The following is a 27,924-nucleotide window of genomic DNA, read 5'->3' on the forward strand; positions in this document are numbered from 1 at the left end:
GGAAATGCTGTGTTACAGGGATGGAGTTCAATGGGTCGGATGTTCTTCGGATGATCGGTGCGATTTGATGGAAAAGCACAGCAGGTCAGGAGCCAGAAAATCAAAGCCCTTTCCCAGCACCACTGTAATCTAGGCTCTGGTTTCCAGCATCTGCGGTCCTCACTTTTGCACTGCTGGTGATTATATGTTAACCAAAAGCAAAATGGTGTAATGATGATTTTGATGGTTGGAAGGTTGCTGTGAGAACATTTCTGGGTCAGAGAAATGGGGAAAAAGAACGCTTCACAGCTCACAGAATGAGAACTGAAAAGCAGTTAAATCAAACCAAAGGTTCAGACAGGGAGGGAATATTTCCCTGGAGTTAGAGTAGCTGAAAAGTGATGATGTCCAGGAATAGACAGGATTTTGTTTTACAGAGGTTGAAAGTTTTAAAACTGTTATATTCAGATATCTTAATTTATTTTCTTTAATTTTATTTGCTGTGCAAAAAACTATGACAACATTTTAAAACCAAAATTTACAAACCTTGTTTTAAAGATAAATATTAAATAAAATCCATCAAACCATCCCTCACTGAAACCTGTTGTGGAAGTGCAATCTCCTGGAGAATCCCTGCCCACTCCTTCCTACCTGGGCTCCATGACTATATACATACCTGGGAGACAGCAGCAGGAGGAGACCATTCAGCCTTTCAATCCTGCTCCACCATTCAATGGGAAACAGCTGACCATCCAGCTCAGTCTCCTGTTCCTGCTGTGTTCCAATCCCCTTTCATGACTTTACCCCGAAGAACTATATCTAAGTCCTCCTTTGGTTTCACTACCTTTTGTTCCAGTGACGTTGCTGTATTACTATGTGGGTGTAGGCAGGGGTAATGTGATGGTGCTGCCTCCTGGAGGATGCACTCAGCATCCCTCATCATCCTGCAGTAACATCAACTGGGGTTCAGCAACTAGAGATAGAAACCATTTCCAGGATATGGGCATCACTGGCTCAGCCAGCATTTATTCCCCATCTCTAGTTACCCTGGAGAAGATGGGAGTGAGCTGCTGTCTTGAACCATTCACAGTCCATTTGGTGCAGATAGACCAACAATGCTGTGTGTGAGTGTTGCAGGATTTTGGCCGAGTGATTCTCTATCTTTGGTTCTTCAAATGCTGGTTAACTTAATCACAATCTGCACATGAGTTTGAGATTTCAGTCTGCAAATCTTCACCATCTAGCACCCTGTATAAAGGAATATGTACAGATTAGAAATTCAGAGCAGACAATTCTAGCTTCTCTGGAATATCTTTTTCCCCTTTCTTCCCCCGAAGCTGTTACCCTCCAGCCCACTTACTCTCTCCCACCATTCTGACTCTGCTGCCCCTAATGTACACCCTCCCCATTCCCATGGAGTTACTGATAAACAGATCCATGCCACCACTTCCCGTCCTGGTTAGACTCTGCACCCTTTCTGGGTTCACTTCCTTTCCCTTCAGTTGCTGCAAGTCAATAATGTAACAGCAGAATGAAACAAAAGGAAACAGAAAGGGAGGTGGCAGATCCTGGACAGAAGAGGAACCTTCAGTCTGGGAGAATGGGTCAGATCCTTCTTTGTTTCCCATTTGTTGATTCCCAGCATTACAATGAATTGGGGATGGAGAGTGGTCCTACATGGGTGTGGTGACCCCCTAACAGATCAATACCAGAAGCAGATGCATCCCTTCAGCCAATCACAGTGTGAAATACTTTCTGCAAAGTATACTTACCTAAAACACATGCTCCAAAACCCGCCCACATTCTGTACATGTACAGTGCGGGGTTTCCCCACACACGTGTGGTCCCTGCCACAGGGATTGTGGGTGTTGTAGTCCCCAAGAAGCCACTGGAGCCCTGTCTCTGGAAAGTGTATGAAAAATGTGGACTGGAGGGTGTTGTGTATAGGATCCCCATTCAGACACACGGGACATATGGGCTGTCACTGGGTTTTACTGAGACACCTGCTTCCACAACCTGATTTACTGATGTAAGGAATATAGATTCAGCCAACTGGGGCGTGGGAAGTGAATAGGAGGAGCAGATTTTAAGCAGAGGTGGCTCAATGGTTAGCACTGCTGACTCACAGTGTCAGGGACCTGGATTTGATTTTAGCCTTAGGTGACTGTGTGGAGTTTACACGTTCTCCCCGTGTCTGAGCGGGTTTCCTCTGGGTGCTCCCGTTTCATCCCACAGTCCAAAGATGTGCAGGTTAGGAGGATTGGATATGCTAAATCGCCCACAGCGTCCATGCATGTGCAGGTTAAGCCATTAACCATGGGAAATACAGGGAATGGGTGAGTCTGCACTGTAGGGATTCTATTCTAATTTCATGAAGAAGAATGTACCTATCTCAATGTGCTGTGAATCTGTGGAATTCCTTCTTCAAAATGCAGTGGATGCCAGGACAATGAGCAGATTTAATGAAGAGATACAGATGTTGAATTTGCAATGAGATGAAGGGTGAGAGAGAGCAGGCAGGAAAACCCAGCTGAGACCGAGGTGAGCTCAATCATCACCGTATTAAATGGTGGGGCTGGTTCGAAGAGCTGCATTCCCTCTCCTGTACCCAGTGCTCATCTTCTTATGGTAATCACTGGAAAGCTGAATCCAAAACTCACCACCCTCCCCAAAGGAGTCATGATTTGGAGATGCTGGTGTTGGACTGGGGTGTACAAAGTTAAAAATCACACAACACCAGGCTGTAGTCCAACAGGTTTAATTGGAAGCACACTAGCTTTTGGAGCGACGCTCCTTCATCAAGTGATTGTGGAGGGCTCGATCATAACTCAGAGTTTATAGCAAAAATTTGCAGTGTGATGTAACTGAAATTATACATTGAAAAATTAATTGTCTGTTAAGCCTTTCATCTGAGAGAATACAGTGATAGTTTGACTTCTTTCATGTGTAAATCACAAAACCCTTCTTTTTAAAGTTGCATTCTCAGGTTAGCTGCTAACAATGGTTTATAGTGAGACAATATGTTGAAGGTGTTAGTTCCCTTTGTTCTCTGCCTATGACCTGATGTTTAGATTGATCCTCTCTCCACAGTCACCACGCTAACATGGACTTGGCTGTACCTCAGTAATTTTCCCAGTCACACTGACATTTGAAATATTCACCCACGGACAGAATACACACCTTCCCTTCCACATGAAAAAGGCCAATGATATTCAGATCGGCACGGATCAAGTAACTATCAAAACTGAAAATGAAGTTCAATTTAAATTTCTCATCTGCAAATCTGCCCTTTCGGTTCTCTACAACAGAGAAAACAAGTCACCACTGTTAACACAGGATGGAAATTCATAAGACAATTATAGTATTAAATTGCAGTTTCTTTGTTCCCCCAAAGCTTTAAATCTCAGTCTCACAATTTCTCTCTTCTGTGAGCTGAAATCCAAAATAATCTCCTCACTCCTTCCCTCCACACCTAGTTCTAACACTCTCCTCTCTTTGAATTCAGCTTCCTAGCTCCTGCCTACAGACTAAAAACCAAAAAAAGGGGTGGCACGATGGCACGGCAGCCCCACAGCACTAGGGTCACAGGTTCGATTCCAGCAATCCAAAGATGCGCAGGTCAGGTGAATCGGCCAGGCTAAATTGCCCATAATATTAGATGCATTAATCAGAGGGAAATGGGTCTGGGTGGGTAACCCGAGGGTCGGTGTAGACTGTTTGGGCCGAAGGGCCTGTTTCCACACTGTAGGAAATCTAATCTAATCAAATCAATGAGTCTGACTCGGAGCCTCCTGGGTGTTGGTGAATCCTCCCCACACCTCCCAGGGCTTCCTTCTGGGACAGAACGGACTGACGTTTTCCCCCCCAATCTGGAACCTCTTATTTATTCCCCTACTCCGATCCTCTGATGAGAACCATCCTGCACACACTGGCCAAATCATATCTGGTTGAATAAAAATGAACTAAAATGAATGTTCCTCTCCGTAACATCCCTGAATCTTCACCCGAGTTCTGATAACTTTCTGCAAAATACTCCCCCACTGATACGCCGACCACTTGTCCCGATACCAGGGGAGGGGCCATTCCCCTGGGACCTGTTCCCAGAGGGAGGAAGGGAGTGAGCTGCCAATGAAAGATCAATCCCACACACCCACAGCCGCTCTCCCTGGCACTGACCCACCTTGCACATACACCAACAATTGCCCAGCACTGCGCCCATGCACCGGTCTCCCCTCCTGCTGAGCATGCTCCAGATCACACAGGAGCCTGAGTGATTGACAGCAGCCACTGCCCAATAGGGTGGAGGGGGCGGGGCTGGAGGACTGGGACAATGGGATTGTAAACAATGAATGAATGTGGAGGACACTGGGGGATGGACAGGTCAGTGAGGGACATGAGCAGTGCAGCAGCAGGAGGGGATCCTGGACAAACTGAGCAATGGGAGAGTCTAACAGGAGAGAAACTACAGGAAGGTTTTGTTTAGAGGCTCAGGCAGGGACAGCTGGGAGACAGTATGGCCTGGTGGCTTGGGCAGGTTTTCCAATCAGCCACTTCAAAGATGCTGTCACTCAACTTTGAACCTGATCCTCCTGGTCCAGAGGTAAGGACACTACCACCATTTCTTGGTGGACTAGAGGAAAGAAGGGAAGATGTTCTCCGTCTCACTCACATGGAAACTCCATGAGCTCCTACCACTTACTGTCTCTGGTGGGGATGGAGGAGACAGAGCAGATGGGAGCAGGGTTAGGGATATAGGGACTGCCTTTGAAAAGGAACTCACTGTGTTGGTGATATTAATAAGACTCGATACACAGTCACTAACACAAAGCTGGTGTACGTGAACTTTATCCAGAATATGAACACCCATAACTGGGTGACGCAGACTCCAATGTACAGAGTTAAGTCCTGTATACTATTAACAGCTTTGTGTGTGAGAAATCACGTTTCATGAACTTAAGTCAGGGCAAAAGGGTGGAAATCATCTACATGGTCTTCAGTAAGGCGTTCAAGAAGGTTCCCCATGGGAGATTAGTTAGCAAGGTTAGATCTCACGGAATACAGAGAGAGAACGAGCCGTTTGGATACAAAACTGGCTCAGAGGTAGAAGACAGAGGGTGGTGCCAGAAGGTTACTTTTCAGATTGGAGACCTGTGACCAGTGGGGTGTCACAAAGGATCGGTGCTGGATCCACTAATTTTCATAATTTATATAAATGATTTGGAAGTGAATATAGAAAGTATTGTTAGTAAGATGACATCAAAATTGGAGGTGTAGTGGACAGTGAATAAGATTATCTCAGATTACAACGGGATCTTGGTCAGATGGTTGAGGATTGGCAAATGGAGTTTAATTCAGATAAATGTGAGGTGCTACATTTTGGAAAAGCAAATATTAGCAGGATGTATACACTTAATGGTAAGGTCCTCAGGAGCGCTGCTGAACAAAGAGACCTTGGAGTGCAGGTTCACAGCTCATTGAAAGCAGAATCGTAGGTAGATAGGATAGTGAAGAAGGTGTTTAATATGCTTTCCTTTATTGGTCAGAGCACTGAGTATAGGAGTTGGGAGGTCATGTTGCGGCTATACAGACATTGGTTAGGTCATGCTTGGAATATTGCGTGCAATTCGGGTCTCCTTCCTCTCAAAACAATATTGTGAAACATGAAAGGGGTCAGAAAAGTATTACAAGCATGTTGCCAGGGTTGGAGGATTTGAGCTATAGGGAGAGGATGAATACACCGTTTTCCCTGGAGCGTCACAGGCTGATGGGTGACCTTATAGAGGTTTATAAAATCAGTAGGGGCATGGATAGGGTAAATACACAAGGTCTTTTCCCTGCGGTGGGGAGGAGGTACGATGGGGGGTGGGAGACAGAGGGGGGAGACTGAGAGGGGAGGGTGACGGTTAGCTTGTAGATCTACAACACAATCCTGTTCCTGTTTTCTCCCCATCCCCTTCAATCCCTCTGAAGGGCTCAGAGTAAGTGCACAGACCCTGGAAAATAGAGCTTTAGGGTGACCAAGTGCTGAAGGTTGCATTTGGGACGTTGACCTTTATTAGTCTGTGCACTTTATCAATAAATGGACCTGGGTTCAATTCCACTGTTCTGGATTCATGTCAGTGGCCACAGACACGCCTGTCTCTGACCCTGACGACTGGATCCCCTGTCACTATAGCTCTGCCATTCTCCTTCCTCCCGTTCTGTGCAGCAGAGCTCTCTATGGGGTCATGAACCTGGCTGTTGCTGATTTCCCCTGAGAGGCAACCCCATCTGTTCCCTCCCTTATAGAATCCCAAGCGGTGCACAATATCTGTATGAGAAGCGAAATGATCATGGGGCGTCCTGCACTCCCTTCCTGAGCCTTTTGCTTGATATGATGGTCACCCATTCCCTTTCTGCCTGTGTAACCCTCACCTGCAGTGTGACTAACTCACTAAACGTGCCGTCCATAGCATTCTCAGTATTGCTCCACAGTGAGTCCACTCTCAGCTCCAGGTCTGAAAAGCAGTTTCCCAGTAGCTGCAGATGGACACCCTTCCTGCACACACAACCGTCAGGGACACTGGAAGTGTCCCTTATTTCCCACATTGTACAAGAGGAGCGCCCCACGGGTCTGAGGGCTCCTGTAACAATGTGTCTCTAGTTTCAGCTAGTTACTCCCATTAGGAGAATTTAAGTGAGCAAAAACCTTCCTTCTCTTCCAACATTTCCATTATCATCAAAAGCCCCGATCTTTACTTAAGCTGACATTTTACACTTTAAAAACTGTTTTAAAGAAAACACTCAGCAGGTATCGCTTACAACTTGGCTGTTCCCTTTGGGAACATGTGAATTGCTGAATGGCCTGGACTAAAACTGAAGCTGTGGTTCACCTTCTCCCTGTCTCCCCTCGCTCTATTTACACCCAACTCCAAAACACTCTCATTGAACCAAGCAGCCCTCACGGTGCAGCCCTGTCATTGTCATTGTCTGCTCACACCTACACTGCCCTCAGCCTCCTGTACTGTTCCAATGCATCTCAATGGGAGCTGAAGAACTGCATCTCATCTTTCAGTTCAGCCCTTTGTAACCCCAGAGTCAATACGGACCTCAGCAGTTTCTGAATGAACAGACAGTTGTCAAAACCTGGAACATTCCACCCGAAATGGTGCTGGAATTTGAGTCCATAAGGAATTTTAATCAGAAGCTTGCAGGGAATTGAAAATGAGGAGTTTACAGGTTAACATCAGAAAGTGGGTGATTGGGTCTAAATCTGACAGTTCCTATGTAGAGACGAGGTGTAATTTGGACAAATCTGTGTTCCCTCTCAGGGCCCAGAATTGAGCACAAACCCAAAGGGTGATCCCTTGGAACATCTTTCTGCTTTTTGCTTGAAAAAAAGAGATACTTTCCCACAGACAGAACAGACACACCTTTCTCCTTCCCCAGTTAAATGTCAATGGTATTCCGATCCTGATGACCCTGCTGACGATAGAAAGTTGATTTTGAGATCCCTGTCTCAATTATTAAATAAAATCCTATAAAATGAATTCACAAAATAAAACTCACAGTCAGTGCAGGCTGAACAGTAAAGACAAATACTTCTCTTGGTATGTGTTTGATGTGTAAATGCTCCTCTTCAAATCACCCCGACCCCACCCAGGAAGAGGATATGCCCATGCGCCTCGCTGTACCTTGTCCCCAATAAAGATGGTGGCCATAACCCAGAACCCATCACCGCCTGAGGCCCACAGCCGTTTTCCCATTTGCTGTAAACGTGGGACCAAGAGTTTCTAATTCAGGCCTAACTACCTGTACAGAGTGTAATTAAACCCTTCCAGTCTAAACTGATCCAACTCCCCTTTCCTCCTCCTGCACACACTAAGGGTCACTCTAGGTCCAGTGACCCTCACTCAGAACTGACTGCAGCTGGGAAAATTAGAATCCCTACAGTGTGGAAACAGGCCATTCGGCCCAACAAGTCCACACTCACCCTCTGAAGAGTTTCTCAACCAAACCCATTCCCCGACCCTATTATTTTACATTTACCCTGACTAATGTACCTAACCTATACATCCCTGAACACTATGGGAAATTTAGCTTGGCCAATTCACCATACTGCACATCTTTGGACTGCAGGAGATAGGGGGTAAAGAGTAAATAATAGGTGGGGACAGAGCCCAAAAGAAAAAATAACATTTGGAAAGAAAGGAGTAGATAACAATCTGCTGGGAGGGTGCATAGCTGTTAATGGAGGGGACAGGAACCTGTGTCTGGCAGCAGCTCAGTGGAGGTGCTGGAAATGGCAGTTGATGATCTACATTCTGCTGCAAAACAGACCCTGAGCTTCCAGCTGCCTGCTACTTTAACACACGAACCTGTTCCCTGGCCAACATCTCTGTCTCATGCTTACTGCAGTGTTCCAGTGAAGCTTGATGCAAGCTGGCAGAACATTCCAGAACATTCCATAACACACCATATTTCAAGGACTGCAATTTCCCCTCCTACGTGGTCAACAATACCCTCCAGTGTATCTCCACCACTTCCCGCACCTCTGCCATTGAACCACACCTCTCCAACTGCAACAAGGATAGAACCCCCCAGTCCTCACCTTCCACCCAGATACAACGCATCATCCTCCGCCATTTTCACCACCTACAATCAGATCCCACCGGAGATATATTTCCCTCTCCATTCCTTTCAGCATTCCACAGAGACCATTCCCTGTGAATCCTAGTCAGATCCATGCTCCCCAACAACCCACCTTCCACTCACAGCACCTTCACTTGTCAATACAAGAGGTGCAAAACCTGTGCCCACACCTCCCCCTCACCTCCAACGGACCATTCCCCATCCAGCAGAGATTTTCCTGCACATCCAAACACCTCACCTATTATGGCCTTTGCTTTCGATGTTGTCTCCTGGGACACCAACTTGCGGAATGTTTCAGGGAGCATTTCTGGGACACATGCACCAACCAACCCCACCATCCTGTGGCTGACCACTTCAACTTCCCTACCCACTCCTCCAAGGACATGCAAGTCATGGGCCACCTCCACCACCAAATCCCAGCTACCCGACGCCTGGAGGAAGAAATTGGGACCCTTTAACCACAGAATCAAGGTTTCCTCATCTCCCCTCCCCTGCCTTATCCCAGATCCAACCCTCCAACTCGACACCACGCCCTTAAACTGTCCCACCTGTCCACTTTCCTTTCCAATTATCCACTCCACCCTATCTCCATTACCCTCTAACTACATCTACCCATTGCCTTCCTAGCCCACTTCCCACCAACACCACACATCCCTCTTATTTATCTCTCAGCCTTCTTACTTCCCACCCCACTCCCAATCCCGGCATTCCTGATGAATGGAATATGCCCAAAACGTCGATTATCCTTCTCCTGGGATGCTGCCTGACCTGCTGTGCTTTTCCAGCGCCACATGTTAACGCAAGTTGGAAGAACAACACCTTATCTTCTACTTGGGGACCCTGCACCCCTCTAGCCCCAGTATCAAAATCAATAATTTAGGTCCTGAACTCTCCAATGTCCTAGCGCCATAGCCTCTTAACCCACACACCAGGCCTTGTTAGTACATAACCTACCATTACACATTAGCTATAGTTAGCCACCAACAGTCCCCATAAACGGCTATTCACCCTGCCCCAGCCAGATCGTTATCCACTCCTTTGTCCAACTGCTCCCATCTCTTTGGACTCTATCACCACCTATCATTTACTCCTTAACCCCGATCTTCTGCATATATACCAACATTTTTTTTCAGTAGCATCAGTTCTGAGGAAGGGTCAGCAGATCCAAAATGTTAACTCCGATTTCTCTTCACAGATGCTGCCAGACCTGCTGAGCTTTTCCAGTATCTTTTGGCTGTTGAGTGAGATTTACAGCATCCGCAGTTCTTTTGGTTCTAATTTACCAGGAATTTCTAATTTAAGTCTAGCAGCCTAAAACTGTGCGTTTATAAACCCTCCCAGTCCACAATAACTCAATTTCTTCCCCAGACTTTGCAGTCTCTCCCAGTCCCTTCACACTCATGAGGACCTCTCTCACAGTGACACTGCGCCTGCACAGCTCATGGCCATGTGTTGGCCTGCTGGACCCACCCCAATTCACTCCCATTGGCCGAAGAATCACGCCAATTCTCCTATTGGTCTGAAGCTGCTGTCAATCACCTGGGCCCCATTGTGACATGAGTGGGCTCCTCCCAAGAGCATCGGATGATGAGGGGTGACCTCATAGAGCTTTCTAAATTCATGAGGAGTATGGATGGGAAAAATAGACAAGGGCTTTTCCCTGGGGTGGGGGAGTCTAGAACGAGAGGGTGTAGGTTTAAGGTGAGAGGGGAAAGATTTAAAAGGGACCCAAGAGGCAACTTTTTTCATACTGAGATGGGTGCCTGTATGGAATCTTCTGTTTGGGGAAGTGGTGGAGGCTGGTACAGTTACACCATTCGGCATCTGGATGGGCATGTGAATAGGAAGGGTGTAGAGGGATATGTGCCAAATGTTGGGATATCTGGTCGGCATGGACCAGTTCGACCAAAGGGTCTAATTCCATGCTGTATGTCTCTTGGACTCTGCCCTGGGATAAGCTTCATCATTCACAGTGAATGGGGCAGTAACGCAGAGCACAGGGGTTTGGGGCTATTCAGCTGTACTGGCCCCTCTGGAGATGGTGCCAGTCTATCCCAACTCACCTCCCATTTGTCTGTAGCCCTCCAAATCCTTCCTTAAAAAAGTTAAATTCCAAATTTGTTTTCTCAATAACTACTGAATCTGCGTCCAAACTGTTCTGAGCATCTGGAACTTAGTGAGTACAATAATCTTCACATTTTTAACCTGTTTTATTTGCCATTTACCTGAAAGTAGTTACTCAAAATTGTGACGTTAATAATTTCTCCGTCTGTCTCTCTGTAAATTAAATATCCTGGAAACAAATCTGCTCCTGGTCGAAATCCCTGCCTAACCTTCTCAGCTCCAAGGAGAATTAGTTGATCTTCTGCTAACTCTCCATAAAAGAGAAACCCATCTTAATTTTAGTAGTGCCATAAAGATGTACAGCAGAGAAACAGACCCTTCGATCCAACTTGTCCATGCCGACCAGATATCCTAAATTAATATCATCCCATATGCCAGCTCTTGGCCTGTATCCTTCTAAACTTTTGCTAATCACATACAACATCTCAAAGGCATAACTGGGTACTTGTACCTGCCTCCACACTTCCTCTGGCAGCTCCTTCCACACACGTACTATGTTCAGCTGGAAACATTGCCCCTTAGATCCCTTTTAAATCTTTTCCCTCACACCTGAAGCCTGTGCCCCCAAGCTTTGGACTCACATATCCTGGGAATAAGACTCTGGGATTTCATCCTATCCATGCTCCTCACAAATGTATCCGATGCTCCAGGGAAAACAGCTCCAGCCTATTCACCCTCTATCTATATAGCTCAAACCCTCAACCCTAGCAACATCTTTGCAGATCTTTTCCGAACCCTTGCAAATTTCATAATATCATTCCGATAGCGGGGAGACCAGGACTGAAAGCAGAATTCCAGAAGTGGCTGAATCAATGTGCTGTGCAGCCGCAGAATGACATCCCAACTCCACTACTCAATGTACTGACCAGTAAAGGCAAGTACACCAAACACCTTGTTCACTACCCTGCCTATGATTCCACTTTCAAGGAACTATGAACCTGCACTGAAAGATCTCTTTGTTCAGCAACACCCCCCAGGACCTTCCCATTAAGTGTATAATTCCTGCCCTCATTTGCTTTTCCAAAATGGAGCACCTCACATTTATCTGAAATAAACTCGATCTGACAATCCTCAGCCCATTTGATTGATGTCCCATTGTACTCTGAGGTAACCTTCTTTACTGTCCAGTGCACCTCCAATTTTGATGTCTACTGTAAGCCTACTAACTATACCTCATATATTCACACACAAATCATTGATATAAATGATGAAAATCAGTGGATCCAGCACTGATCCTTACACCATATTGCTCATCACAGGGCTCCAGTCCGAAAAGCACTACTCTCCGTCCCCAACCTTCCCGCCAATTTGTATCCAAACAGCTGGCTCTCTCTGCATCCCATGGTGTCTAACTTGCTAACCAGTCTGTTATGTGGAACCTTTTTGAATGTCTTTCTGAAGTCCAAGTTAGTGATTTCTGTACAAAGCCATGCTGACTATCCCTAATCACTTCTTGCCTTTCCAATTACATATAAACCTGTCCTTCAGAATTCCTTCCAACACCTTGTCTGCCACTACCCTCAGGCTCACCGGTGTATTGTTCCCTGGCCTTTCCTCATCACCTTTCTCAAATAATGGCTCCTGTCTTGCAGCACCTCACCTCCGGCTATCGGTGATACAAATCTCTCAACGAGGGGCCCGGCGATCACTTCCCACAAAGATTTGGGATACACCTGATCAGGTCCCACAGATTTACTCAGCTTTATGTATAAGACATCCCGTACAACCTCCTCTGTAATATGGACAGTTGTCAAATCATCACTATTTATTTCTCCAAACTCTCTAGCTTCCATATCCTCTTTCAGTAAAAGCTGACATGAAATCCTTGGGTAGTATCTCTCCCACCTTCTGTGGTTCCACAGACAGCCTTGTTGATCTTTGAGGGTCCCGATTCTCTGCCTGGTTACTATTTTGTCCTTAGTGTTTGGTAGAATCTCTTTGGGTTGTCCTTAAACCTCTTTCCCCCCAAAGCTATCTCATGTATCCTTTTTGCCCTCCTGTTTTCCCTCACGTGTACTCCTACTGCCCCTATACTCCGAGGGATTCACTCAAACCCAGCTGTCCGTAGCTGCCATATCCCTCCTTCATCTTTTTGACCAGACCCTCAATTTCTCTAGACACACAGCATTCTCTACACCTACCAGACTTGGCTTTAACAGGAACATACTGTCCATGTACTCTTGTTGTCTCATTTTCACAGGCCTATGGAGGCAATGGCAGATGAGGACATGGAAACAGTCACTCTCAGTAAAGAGGTAGTGTTGGAAAAGATAACAGCCCAAAAGAACATGGGTCTCCTGGCCGTGATGGAATGCATCCCAGGGGACTAAAAGAGATGGTGAAGGGTTTATTGTCCTTCCTTGCTAGAGGGATGGTTATGCTGCAGTTGTACAGGGTGCTGGTGAGGCCACACCTGGAGTACTGTGTACAGGTTTGATCTCCTTACTTCAACAAGGATGTACTGACACTGGAGGGGGTGCAGAGGAGGATCACTAGTTTGAGTCGGGGGTTGAGAGGATTGGTGTATGTGGAGAGACTGAATAGACTGGGATTATACTTGTTGGAATTTAGAAGAATGGGAGGCTGTATTGGAAAAAATAAAATTAAGAAGGGAATAGATAAGATAGAAGCAGGGAGGTTATTTCCATTGGGGGGCGGGTCAGTCTAGAGAGCACAGCGTCAAAATAAGGGGGTATCTGATTTAGGACAGAGTTGAGGAGGAACTTCTTCAGCCAAAGGGTTATGAATCCGTGGAATTCCCTGCTGAGTGTAGCAGTTGATGTTATCAACTTGAATGTCTTTAAGGCAAAATGTAGATTTGCAAACAGGAATCGAATTAAGGGTTATGGTGAGAGAGCAGGAAAGTGGAGCCGAGGCCATGAAAAGATCAGCCCTGATCTTATTGAATGGCAGTGCAGGCTTGAGGGGCCAGATGGCCTACTCCTGCTCCTATTCCTTCTGTTCTTATGTTCCCACTTTCCAGCCGTCCCTTTACCTGGGGGTTGCAAAGAAATATTGAAAGTTCTTGCCTTGTACCATCAAAATTCACCTTTGTCCAATTTTGAACACCAACTTTTAGATCTGATCTATTATTTTCTGCAACTATTTTAAAACCAGTAGAATTGTCGTCAAAGAATCCCAAGTGTGGAAGCAGGCCATTCGGCCCATCACATCCACACTGACCCTCAGAGCCTCCTATCTTACCCCTGTAACGCTGCATTTCCCATGGCCAATCCACCCACCTGCCCATCCCTGAACAATACGGCAATCCAGCCTGGATTCTCCACCCAACCTGCACACCTTTGGACTGTGGGAGGAAACCAGAACACCTGGATGAAACCCACACAGACAACCTCAATAAGGTGATCGTCCTGTTCTTATTTCCCAGTTCCACCCAAGTAATTTCAACGGGCGAACCCCCATGAATATCCTCCCTAAGCACAACAATAATGTTATCCCTACTCAAAAACACCATTCCACCTTCCCTCTTATCCCCCTTTCTACCCTTCCTCATATCTATTCCCTGGAACATTAAGCTACCTGGCCTGTCCAACCTAAGCCACGTTTCTGTCATACCCACTATATCCCAGTCCCATGTTCAAAACCATATCTTAAGCTCATCTGCTTTCCCTGTAAAACCTCTTGCATTGAAATAAATGCAGTGCAGTGCTATCAAAAGGACAGACTGATGGGCAGAGGGGGTGGGATGGCCCTGTTGATGAGGGATGACGTTCAGTCCCTTGCGAAGGGGGAGATACAGAATCAGGAGATGTAGAGTCAGATTGGAGGGTGGCTAATGTTATCCCACTTTTCAAGAAAGGTGGGAGAGAGAAAACAAGGAATTATAGACCGGTTAGTCTGATGTCAGTGGTGAGAATGACGCTGAGTCAATTACAAAAGATGAAATTATGGCTCATTTGGATAGCAGTAATAGGATTCGTCAGAGTCAGCATGGATTTACAAAGGGGAATATACTGACTTGGATTGAAAATTGGCTGGCTGACAGGAAGCAAAGTGTAGCGATAAACGCTTCCTTTCGGAATGGCAGGCAGTGACTAGTGGGGTACCACAAGGTTCGGTGCTGGGACTGCAGCTGTGTCCTCGGTCCTGGGACTGCAATATACATTGATAAAATAGATGAACACATTAAAAGTAATATTAGCAAATTTGCTGATGACACAAAGCTGGGTGGCAGGGTGAAATGTGAGGAGGATGTTATGAGAATACAGGTTAACTTGGTCAGGCTAGGTGAGTGGACGGATGCATAGCAGATGCAGTTCAATGTGAATAAATGTGTGGTTATCCACTTTGGAGGCAAGAACAGGAAGGCAGATTACTATCTAAAAGGAGTCAAGTTTGGTAAAGGGAAGTACAACGAGATCTCGGTGTGTTGTACATCAGTCAATGAAAGCAAGCATGCAGGTACAGCAGGTAGTGAAGAAAGCTCACTGCATGCTGGCCCTCATAACAAGAGGAATTGAATATAGGAGCAAAGAGGTCCTTCTGCAGTTGTACAGGGCCCTGGTAAGACCGCACCTGGAGTATTGTGTGCAGTTTTGGTCTCCACATTTGAGGAAGAGCATTGTGGCTATTGAGGGAGTATTGGGTAGGTTCACGAGGACAATTCCCGGAATTGGCGGAATGATCATATGTTGAAAGATTGGAGCGACTGAGCTTGTATACACTGGAGTTTAGAAGAATGAGAGGGGATCTGATTGAGACCTACAAGATTATTAAAGGGTTGAACACTCTGGAGGCAGGATGCATGTTTCCACGGATGGGTGAGTCCAGAACCAGAGGATGCAGGTTAAAAATAAGGGAGAGGTCATTTAGAAGAGAGTTGAGGAGAAACGTCTTCACCCAGAGAGAAGTGGACACATGGAATGCACTGCCCCAGAAGGCAGTGGAGGCCAAGTCTCTGGATACTTTCAAGAAAGAGATGGATAGAGCTGTTAAAGATAATGGAATCAAGTGTTACGCAGATAAGACAGGAACAGGATACTGATTGTGGATGGTCAGCCATGATCATAATGAATGGTGGTGCTGACTCAAAGGGCAGAATGGCCTATTCCTGCACCGATTGTCTATTGTACCTTGTCAGTCCGACCTCATTCTGTGCCTTGCCCGTGCCTGTCTAACTTCTCAACTGTACCAGCCTCAGGGTTACCTCCTTTCTCACTATCTCTTTAGGTTTACCCCCATGCCCTCACTGGTTTAATGCCTCCCGAGTAGCACTAGCAAATCTCCCTGCTTGGATATTAGACACCTTCCAATTCAGGTGTAATCCATCCTTCTTATGCACGTCACCTCTCCCCCAGCAGAGATTCCAATGATCCAAAAATGGGAATCCTTCTCCCCTGTATCAGATCCTTGGCCACGCATTCATCTGCTCTACCCTGCTATTCCTGCTCTCACTAGCATGTGGCACCGGGAGTAATCCAGATATTACTACCCACCACAATCTGTTTATTATTCTCCAGGCTAATTTGCTATATTCTCTCATCAGTACTTCATCCTTTTCTCTTATGTCATTGGTACCAATGTACAGCGACCTCCCACTGATCATTCTCCCCTTTCAGAATATTCTGCACCCTCGGAGCCATCCTTCACCCAGACAGTAGGGAGGCACCACCCCACTCTGAGGTCTCACTATCAGCTACAGAAACTGCAGTCTGTGCTGCAGACTAGAGAGCCCCCTATCACCATCGATCGCGTGGAACCTGTTATACCTCACATTATACTAGATTCATTACACTAGTAACTTGGCTGTCAGTGCGATATTCCCCTGAAAATGTGACCCCCGACGCTTTCCAAAACAGTATACTTGTTGGAGATGGAAATAACCACAGGAGACTCCTGCACTACTTGCCTTCCGCTCCTCCATTTCCTAGAGGAAACCCATCTACCTGACTGGATCGGCAGTTTTCCTACCTTTCTGAAACTGCCACCTATCACACCCCCATGCTCCTGTAAATTCTTCATTACCTTTAACCATTGCTCCATCTGATCCAGGAAATCCTACAGGATTTGCATCCTCACTTCCTGCAGACAATCAGATCATTGAAACCTTCCTTAATCTCCCACATCCAACAGGAAGAGCACATCACTGTACGAATGGCCATCTCTGCACCTTAACAGTCCACAGACCCAGAAAAAGGCACACAATCTTACAGCTTTACAAAACATGACTCTAGAATAAATTAGTACCAATATTTTATATTAAAAAACTTTATCAAATTATCATAAGATGTGTATTTAAAGAAATAAACTGTCGCCCTACTGAATGTTGTAGCTTTACTAAAATAAAACAGATTAAGATTTATCTTTGAAGGGACCGAAACCCACTGAGCTGTGAGTCACAGATGAACAGCACTAAACAGAACCTTCGGTCAAATTTGTCCATGCCGACCAGATATCCGAACCTAATCTTATCCCTCTTGCCAGCACCTGGGCCATATCCCTCTAAATCTTTCCTATTCATGTCAAGTATCCAAATGCCTTTAAAATACTGTAATTGTCAGCCTCCACTACTTCTTCTGGCAGCTTATTCCATTCAGGCACCACTCTCTGCATGAAAAAGTTGCTCCTTAGTTCCCTTTTATATCTTTCCCCTCTCACCCTCAACTTATGCTCTCTATTTCTGGACTCTCCTACTCAGGGAAAAGACCTTGTCTGGTTACCCTATCCATGCTACTAATGATTTTATAAACCTCTATGGAGGTCACCCCTCAGTCTCTGATGCTCCAGGGAAAGAAAGCCCCAGCCTTTTTGCTCTCTTTCTGCAGCTCAAACCCTGACAGTATCCTTGTAAATCTTTGTTGAACCTCTTCAAGTTTCACAACATCCTTCCGATTCACGGAGAACAGAATTGCACACAATATTCCAAAAGAGGCCTAACCAATGTCCTGTAATCACCTTCCAACTTCTATACTGAATGCTCTGATCAATAAAAGAATGTATTCTAAACATTTTCTTCAGTATCCTATCTACCTGCAACTCTACTTTCAAGGAAATATGAACCTGCACTGCAAGATATCTTTGTTCATCAACACTATCTAGGAATTTGCCACTAAGTGTATCAGTCCTGTTAAGATTTGCTTTTTTAAAATGCAGCACGTCACATTTATCTGAATTAAACTCCATCTGCCACTTCTCACCCATCTGAACAACATCCTGTTGTAGTCTGAGGTAACCTTCTTCGCTGTCCACTATACCTCTAATTTTGGTGTCATCTGCAAACTTACTAACTATACCTCCTATGCTCATATCTAAATCATATATATAAACGACAAAAAGTAGTGGACCCAACACTGATCTTTACGGCACTCTACTGGTCACATGCCTCCAATCTGAAAAACAACCCTCCACCACCACCCTGCCTTCTACATTTGAGCCAGTTCTGTATCCAAACGGTTAGTTCTCCCTGTATGCCATGAGATCTAACTTTGCTAAGCAGTCTTCCATGGGGAAGCTTGTCCAGTACCTTACTGAATTCCATAGATCACGTCCACCTCTCTGCCCTCATCAATCCTCTTTGATACATCTTCAATTAACTCAATCAAGTTTGAGAGACATGCACAAAGTCATGCTGACTATCACTAATCAATCCTTGCTTTTCAGTATACACATGCATCTTGTTCCTCAGGATTCCCCCCAACAACTTGCCCAGGCTCACCGGTCGTTAGTTCCCTGGCTTGTCCTTACCACCTTTCTTAAATAGTGGCACCATGTTAACCAACCTCTAGTCTTTCGGCATTTCGTCTGTGATAATCGATGATACAAAATATCTCAGCAAGAGGCCCAGCAGTCACATTCCCAACTTCCCACAGAGCTCTAGGGTACACCTGATCAGGTACTGGGGATTAACCAAGCTTTACAGGTTACAAGACACCCAGCACGTCCTCCGCTGTAAGATGGACATATTCAACTTCTATTTTCCCACATTCTATATTGCCCATGTCCTTCTCCACAGTAAACACTGATGCAAAATATTTTGTTAGTATCTCTCCCATCTCCTGCGGCTCCACACGTAGGCTACCTTGCTGATCTTTGAAGAGCCCTATTCTCTCTCGAGTTACCCTTTTGTTCTTAATATATTTATAAACACCCTTGGGATTATTCATAACTCTATTTGCCAAAGCTATCTCATGTCCCCTTTTTGCCCTCCTGAGTTCCCTCTTCAGTATACTCCCACTGTCTTTAATGCTCAGGATTTTTTTGGTATTTTTGGATTGGAATAAATGCAAAATATTACATCTTGATAAAACAAACGAGAGCAGACTTACACTAATTAAAAACAGGGCATCGAGGAGTGATATGGAACAAAGAGGCCGAGGGGTTCGGGTCTTTCAAGTCTGTGTCACATGTAGACAGGGTGGTTAAGAAGGTGCTTAGCACACTTGTCACCATTGCTCAGACCTTGGAGTACAAGAGTTGGGATGTTATTTTGGATGTTGGGGAGGCCTTTTCTGGAATTCTGTGTCCAGTTCTGGCCATGCTGATATCGGGAGGACATTATGTATTTGGAGCGGATTCAAAAGCGATTTACCAGGATGTTGAGGGGAATGGATAGTCTGAATTATAAGCAGAGGCTGGATAGGCTGCGACGTCTTTCACTGGCGCGCAGGAGGCTGAGGAGTGACCTTATTAGACTCAAATCATGGATGGGTGGTATCAGTAATGTGAACAGCAGGTGTCCTTTCCAGGAAGGAACCCGATTCAAGACTGGGTACACAGCTTTTAAGGTGACAGCAGAACAGCTTTAAAAAGAGATTCGGGGATTTTTAAAAAATATTTGTTCAGACAATGGTTTGTGTGTGGAATGAACTATCAGAGGAAGTGGTAGTTGTGAATCAAATTACAATTTGAGGGTGGCACAGTGGCTCAGTGATTAGCCCTGCTGCCAGGGCCCCAGGTTCGATTCCAGCTTTGGACAACTGTCTCTGTGGGACTTGCCCATTCTCCCAGTGTTTGCATGGGTTTCTTCCAGGGGCTCCAGTTTCCTCCCTAATGAGAGAGCAGCCCTATGGTCTGGGGGGACAATGCTGCCTTTCCCTTTTACACAGTGATGCCACTGTGTCTCTGGGATGGGGAGAGGGAATGCTGAAGGGGTGGATGGGACACCACTCGGCACAGTGCTTTGTCCTGGAGGATGTTCACTTTCTTTAATATTGTTGGGGGCTGCACTGATGTAGGCAAGTGGAGAACGTTCCAACACAATCCTGATGTGTGTCTTATAGAGAGCCGTGGGCGGCATGCTGGCACAGTGGTTAGCACTGCTGCCTCACAGCGCCAGAGACCTGGGTTCAATTCCCGACTCAGGTGACTGACTGTGTGGAGTTTGCACGTTCACCCCGTGTCTGCGTGGGTTTCCTCCGGGAGTTCTGGTTTCCTCCCACAGTCCAAAGATGTGCGGGTCAGGTGAATTGGCCATGCCAAATTGCCCCTAGTGTTAGGTAAGGGGTAAATGTAGGGGTATGGGTGGGTTGCGCTTTGGCGGGTCGGTGTGGACTTGTTGGGCCGAAGGGCCTGTTTCCACACTAAGTAATCTAATCAAACAGACACTGGGGAATCAGGGGTTTGGGGAAACTGAGGTTGTTCTCCTTGTAGCAAAGGCAATTGAGGGGAGCTGTGACAGAGGGATTTACAGAAATTATACATTATAATAATAAACCTTACACCCATCAGCTCATTATACAAGGATTACAGGACACACATAAAAGGTTTGGGAAGATTCAAAGAGAACTTTTATGCAGCAAATGGGATTCAGATGGAATACAATACTCACACACAATGCGAATATCCAGGTCCTGATGAATTGACTAATTCAATCAGAGTTTGGTGTTACAATGACTGAGATTACCATCTGAATGTCCACCTGTAGTATCCTGTAATACAAGTTTATAAACTCCATCACTGTCAGTTCAGGTTAGAAACTCACACCACCCCCTCCTCCTGGCCCAGGATGACTGGACACATTACCCCTTGTGGAGGTCAGCAGTCAGTTCAGGGGGAAACCTCTGTGGGTTTCTGTGAGTTTCCACACTGGGATTTCATGCGACTGAACAGGGCAGATTTTTGACACATGGGACAGAATATTCCAGGAGTCAGTGAGATGCGGAGAGCAGGATTTGCTTCTTTTTTTTCCCTTCCGTGCTGCCGCTGTGCCTCATCAATAAGACATGGGGGGGGGGGGGGGGGGGGTGGGGGGGGTGTGAAAGGTTCATGCAGCTCGATGGGCAAGTTGTCTCCATTCTGACCAATGGGCAGCAAGTTCCTCCCATAGAGTATCTCTAAAAACAGAGCATCTCTGCATGCTTCACACTGCCCACTGTTCCCAGTAAATGTTTAGAAGAATGGGTGGGGGGGGGGGGGAATTCCTAGAAAAGGCATAACTGTAAAGTGCTAAGAGGATTGTGAAGAGAGAGAGATACACAGGAGAAGGGGGCAACAAGTTGTCAGATGGAGTATAATTTGGGAAGATGTCAAGTCGGTCAGTTTGGAGGGGACAATAAGAGAACAGAGTGCTATTTACATGGTGGAATCTGTAGAAAGCTGCACCAGAAAGGGATCTGGGGTAATTGTGCAGGAAACACTGAAAGCCAGCAGATTCTGGGCCAGTCACGAAATCAAGGGTTCTGTTTCGGATTCACCAAGTTTAAGGTAACACAGACACGGGTAAGGGGTTTCAGTAGCAATGGAGCTGGGGTGAGGTGGAGACAAGCAACGTTTCAGAGATTGGAATTCCTGGTGTTTGTGATTGTGTAGATGTCTGATTAGAAGGTCACCTTGAAGTCAGATATGACAGCAATATTGTGAAGAGTCTAGTTCTACCTCAGACTGCACCCAGTGAGAGGGAGGGGCTCAGCAGTAAGGGAAAGGAATTTGTATTAGCAACTGAAGGTAATGGATTTAACCGTAACAATGTTTCATCGGAGGAAATTGCAGTTAATCAAGTAGTGGGAATGTGATAAGCAGTTTGATAACTGAGTAACAATGGAGCAATGGAGAGGGATGATGGGGAGGGAGAGCTGGGCATCGTCAGTGTACATGTCAAACCTCACACTGTGCTTTCAGACAATGTCACCTCCTGGCAGTATGTAGGTGATAAACAGTAGGGACCAAGGATAGATCCTGGAGGGACACCAAATACAAGGAATTCATAAAGGAAAGGGAGAGTGGGGATGGAGCAGGATTTACAAATGATGGTGAGGTTAAATGTTAGTTTTTTTTTGCAGAATGGATGAGAAGGACATAACCAGAAAAGACAGACAGACAGAACAAGGAACAATATCTGTGAATTGGCGAGGGGGGAGTGACGGGGAGGAAACAGAGTTGGAATGTCTGTGGTTTAGCGAGACTAGGAAAAGATCAAGATGAGCTCTGATAAGACTTGACAAGAGGAGAAAGATGTAAGTTTGGGACAAAAACCAGGAACACCATGTGAGGCAGTTTGTCTCAGTGGGCTAGTGGGATGGAGGGAAGCAGCAGAGGCAGCTGGTCGGATTGTCTCAGTCTTAGTGACAGAGAAACTCCGTGTGCTCGTTGCTCTTGTTGTTGGAGAGAAGGATGGAGGAGACAGGATGATGGACAGTGTTTACAAAGAAACAAAACCAGGGTTAGTGATGTTTAAAATGAGTGAACAAACCTAATGTATTTAACTTTTATCCAGAATATTAAAATGTACAACTGAAGTCCCTGTTCGAATCCCAGCTCGGCAGACGATGGAATCTGAATTCATGAAATAATAACGAATTAGGAATCTCCTGATTTCCAAGGAACTATTGTCAATGGCAGAAAATATCCTGCCAACCTGACAGTCGCCCAACAAGTTACTCACTGCATTAATCACTGCAAAGTCTCAACAAAGGAATGAAACTGGATGGACCACTTGGCATCTAACAAGGCACCAGAAAATACAACCACAGAATCAGCCCTCTCGGCTCTGCAACATCCTGCTCACTAACATCCGGGTTTTTTGTGCCAAAACGTGGCGAGCTGTCTCACAGACTAGTCAAGGAACAGCCTGACATAGTCATCCTCACAGAGTCATCCCTTACAGATAATGGCTAGACACCACCATCACCATCCCTAGATATCGAGAGTGTGATGATGGAAAAGCATAACAAGGTGAGGCAGCATCTGAGGCCAAGGAGAATCGATGTTTCGAGCCTAAGCCTTTCATCAGCCTGACCTGCTGTGCTTTTCCAGCACCATACTCTCCACTCTGATCTCCAGCATCTGCAGTCTTCACTTTCTCCTGAAATCTCTGGATATGTCCTGTCCCACCAGCAGGACAGACCAGGCAGAGGCGATGGCACAGTGATGTACACACCTTTTGCCCTGGGAGTACTCAGCATTGACTTTGGACACCAGGAAGTCTCATGGCTCCTGCTGATTACCACGTACTGTGCTCCCACGGCTGACGGATCAGTGCTACTCCATGTTGAATAACACTTGGAGGAAGCACTGAGGCAATAAAATGGTGACAAGCCTACTCTGGGTACAGGATTTCAATGTCCTCTACCAAGAGTAGCTCAGCTGCAGGATTACTGACTGACTGGTCGGGTCCTCAAGGACATAGCTGCTCAACTGAGTTTGCAGCAGGCGGTCACGGAACCAGCAAGATGGAAAAACATACTAGATCTTATCAGTATGAATCTATCAGCTGCAAATGTATCTGTCCATGACAAGAGCGACCATCCCACAGTCTTTTTGGAGACAAAGCCTCACCTTAAAGTTGAGAAAAACCTCCCTTGTGCTGAGTGGTACTATCACCATGCTAAATGGGACAGATGTAGGATCTCAAACTGGATATCTCTGAGGCACTGTGGGATAACAACAGCAACAGAACTGTACTCCAGCACAATCTGTAATCTCATGGGTTTGTACATCCCGCACTCACCCATCACAATGGACAGGAGAGGATGGCATGCCATGAGCAGCACCAGGCATACCTAAAAATGCAGTGCCAACCTGTTGAAGCTACCAAACGGGACCATCTGCATTTTAAACAGCATCAGCATCAAGCAACAGAGCTAAACGATCCCACAACCAATGGATCAGATCAGAATTCTGCCACACCCACTTGTGAATGGTAATGGACAATTAATCAACTTGTTGCAGGAAGCACAACAGATATCCCCACCCTAACTAACGGAGGGATCTCGCACATCCATGCAGCATTTGCAGCAATTCTCAGCCAGTTGCAAAGTGGGATGATCCATCTCAGCCTTCAACAGTGGTTTCCAAAATCACACACGTGAGTTTTAAGTCAGTTTGATTTAGTTCGAATAAGACCAAGAAATGGTTAAGTAGTGTAAAGGCTATGGGTCCTGCTAACATTCTGGCAATTATACTGATAACTTGTGCTCCAGAACTTGCCACCCACAAAGCCACGTACCCATCCAGCACTGGCATTGACTGACAATGTGGAACATTGCCCAGGGATGTTCAACACAAAAACACAGGTCAACTCCGACCCAGGCAATTTCCCTCGATCAGCAGGAAAGTGATGTAAGTATTCATCAACAGGGCTATCAAGCAGCTGCTTAGCAACAGCCAACTGAGTGACACTCATTTTAGGCTCCACCAGGGCCACTCAGCTCCCGATTGTGTTACCACCTGATTCACAACCTGACAACCAGCTGAATCCCAGAGGTGAGGTAAGAGTGACAGCCCAGTCCCACTCCAACACCACTATTTCTAGCTGATTCCACCCTCATCTCAGCTCATATACTGAAACTCTCATCCATCGTGTGTTATCTCCAGACTTAAATTATCCAAACACACTCCTGGCCAGCCTCCCAAATTCAACCTCCCTGTAATCTCAAGAAAAATTGAAAGCTCTATCGCCCACGTGCTCACTTCTCCCCAAATATGTTCACCCGTCAAAAGGCTCCTATAAGCAACAACAATTTAAAATTCTCATTCTTGACTTGATTCCTGGCTGTTCTCATCCCTAGCTCCATGCACCACACATCCTTTGAGACCTCGTCAATCCATTTACTTCGAGACTCCTAATAATTTGTTAATTCATTACTTCAACTGTGTAGCTGATTCTACAGTTGCTAAAGCAACATGGTCTGGAATTTGCAGACAAAACATCACAGGTCTGCGTTCCACCTTTAAGACATCCCTCAAAACCTGCTTTTTGGCAATGCTTTTGGTCACCTGACCTAATATCTCCATCTCTGGCTTTATATCTAAAATTCTCAATGATATTTTATATGAAATTATAAGCATGATAATAAAATTACAAACTGTTCTTGGTTTGGACATTATCTTCAAATCATCACTGTTGCTGTAATGAATAATCTGTAATGTCTCTTACCCAACCACATTGTGGGAGCACCTTCACCACACAAACTGCAGCTGTACAAGAAAGTCAAGCATCACCCTCTCCACAGGCAACAGGGCTTTGGCATTAATCACTGGGATCTGTGGAAAGAGAAACACAGTTCAAGGGGGTGCAAAATGCATGACAGGGAATGAAAATGGTGCAGAATTTGATAGTCAGAAACTGAAGGAAAATACACTTGCTTATTGGAAAAAAGAATTCTTGACTCAAAAATATTCAAGACAAAATAATCTGATAATAGAGCAGCACATGGTCAGGGGCTGGGCCACGTGAAAAATTCATTTACAAATGGTCTATAAAAGTAATAATACAGTACTAAACAGATCAAACATACCCCCATGGTTGGAGACTGAGGAAGCTGGACATTGACAAAGTGGTCCTGAGGGAGCCCAGAGGTGAATCAGAGCAGGATTGGCTGCTGTCATCACAATGACTCTGTACCAGAAAGAGGCTGCACATGCGCCTGGCTGCACCTTGCCCCCTACAAAGATGGCGGCCCCGCACGTGTCCAGTGAATCGTTGTCCCGAATAAAGATGGCGGCGCTCACTCAGGCCTGCAGCCGCTGAGGCAATTCCCCATTTACTGCAAACACGGGACTGGGACGTTCAAATTTGTGTTTTCCGACGTGCACAATTTGTTTGTAAAACCTCTCCGCTCATGACATCACAGCTTCTCTCACATTTCCCTGATTATTTCTTTCCTTACCGTATCCTTTCTCTCTATAACTTCCCGAGCATTTATTACAGCTACTCTGCGTCGGGCGCGAGGGTGATCACATGGTTTACCTTAGCTCCGCCCTTCATTCACTGTGATTGGTTGGAGGATCAACCTCCCGCAAGGTCCTCCAGCTCCGCCCACCGTCCTTTCATTGGTCCGGTGCTGACATCAATCACCTGGGGTCACTGTTGGCTGGAGCATGCGCAGTGTGTCCTGCTTGTGCTGAGATGTTGGGTCATGTGATGGGAGGTAACAACAATGACTGCAGATGCTGGAACCCAGATTCTGGGTCAGTGGTGCTGGAGGAGCACAGCAGTTCATGCAGCATCCAAAGGGCAGAGAAAAAGCCCTTCATCAGGAATAAAGGCAGTGAGCCTGAAGCGTGGAGAGATAAGCGAGAGGAGGGTGGGGAGAAAGTAGCATAGAGTCCAATGGGTGAGTGGGGGAGAGGATGAAGGTGACAGGTCAGGGAGGAGAGGGTGGAGTGGATAGGTGGGAAAGAAGACAGGCAGGTAGGGCAAGGCCGGAAAAGTCATGGGGACAGTGCTGAGCTGGAAGTTTGAACTAGGGTGAGGTGGGGGAAGGGGAAATGAGGAAACTGTTGAAGTCCACATTGATGCCCTGGGGTTGAAGTGTTCTGAGGCGGAAGATGAGGCGTTCTTCCTCCAGGCGTCTGGTGGTAAGGGAGCGGCGTGAAGGAGGCCCAGGACCTCCAATTCCTCGGCAGAGTGGGAGGGGGAGTTGAAATGTTGGGCTACGGGGCAGTGTGATGGATTTGTTGGGGTGTCCCGGAGATGTTCCCTGAAGCGCTCTGCTAGGAGGCGCTCCCAGTCTCCCCAGTGTAGAGGAGACCACATCGGGAGCAGCGGATACAATAAATGAAATTAGTGGATGTTTAGGTAAAACTTTGATGGATGTGGAAGGCTCCTTTAGGGCCTTGGTTAGAGGTGAGGGAGGAGGTGTGCGCACAGGTTTTACAGTTCTTGCGGTGGCAGGGGAAAGTGCCAGGATGGGAGGGTGGGTTGTAGGGGGCGTGGACCTGACCAGGTAGTCACGGAGGGAATGGTCTTTGCAGAAGGCGGGAAGGGGTGGGGAGGGAAATATATCCCTGGTGGTGGGGTCTTTTTGGAGGTGGCTGAAATGTTGGTGGATAATTTGGTTTATGCGAAGGTTTATAGGGTGGAAGGTGAGCCCCAGGGGCGTTCTGTCCTTGTTATGGTTAGAGGGGTGGGGTGTGGAGGGCGGAGGTGCGGGATGTGGACGAGATGTGTTGGAGGGCATCTTTAACCACATGGGAAGGGAAATTGCAGTCTCTAAAAAAAGAGGCCATTTGGTGTGTTCTCTGATGGAACTGGTCCTCCTGGGAGCAGATATGACGGAGAAGGAGGAATTGGAAAATGGGATGGCATTTTTGCAAGAGGTCGGGTGGTTGAGAGTTTACTGAGGGTAAGAATTCCCTTTGCGTGAGCTCTGCAGTAGATTTCCTTTATTCATGGAGGGCACTGCCTTCCTACTCATTACTGTATAGCTGTGACTGATGAATCAATGCCATTTGAATCAGTACATAAACACCCCATTTTCACAACATCTGAGATCTTTAGCACATTGTATCACACTCTTCTTTGGAGACAAATAAAATGAAACGGAGCCTCAAGGAATCGGAGCAGGCATAGGCAATTCATCCCTTTCAGCTTGTTCCCCCATTCTGTCAGATCATGGCTGGGCCAACCCAGGCCTCAACACCTCTTTTATGCTTGATCCGCATAGCCTTCAACTGCTCAATATTTCAAAACTCTATCTACCCTTTTTAAAATAATTTGAGATAGAATCATAGATTCCCTACTGTGTGGAAACAGGCCCTTCCGCCCAACAAGCCAGAACAACACTCCGAAGAGTAACCCAACCATTCCCCTCCCACATTTAACTTTCACAAAAGTTTGGGTGAGAAAATTCTAGCCATTCACTGAGAGAAAAAAATCTTTACTTTTTCTAAAATGAATGTTCCCTTGTTTGAGACTTCACTGGTGCTGGAAGATCTAGTCAACGTCCACCCTGTCAAGCTCCTCAGAATCTTGTTTCCATAACATCATCCCTGCTTATCTATTCTTGATAG

General features: G+C 46.1%; 1 long non-coding RNA gene across 1 annotated transcript; it reads right to left on the bottom strand.

The window, feature by feature from the left end:
- Nucleotides 1-508: 508 nt before the first annotated feature.
- On the bottom strand, nucleotides 509-25,875 carry LOC132814088 (uncharacterized). The gene is made up of 4 exons (XR_009644300.1): nucleotides 25,800-25,875; nucleotides 25,067-25,173; nucleotides 20,522-20,621; nucleotides 509-1,227 (listed from the first exon to the last, which is right to left on the bottom strand). It is a non-coding gene; the product is annotated as an uncharacterized LOC132814088 (long non-coding RNA).
- Between the last annotated feature and the right edge of the window lie 2,049 nt (nucleotides 25,876-27,924).

This window comes from Hemiscyllium ocellatum, unplaced genomic scaffold (assembly GCF_020745735.1).
Source record: "Hemiscyllium ocellatum isolate sHemOce1 unplaced genomic scaffold, sHemOce1.pat.X.cur. scaffold_672_pat_ctg1, whole genome shotgun sequence".
Classification (NCBI taxonomy): Eukaryota; Metazoa; Chordata; class Chondrichthyes; order Orectolobiformes; family Hemiscylliidae; genus Hemiscyllium; species Hemiscyllium ocellatum.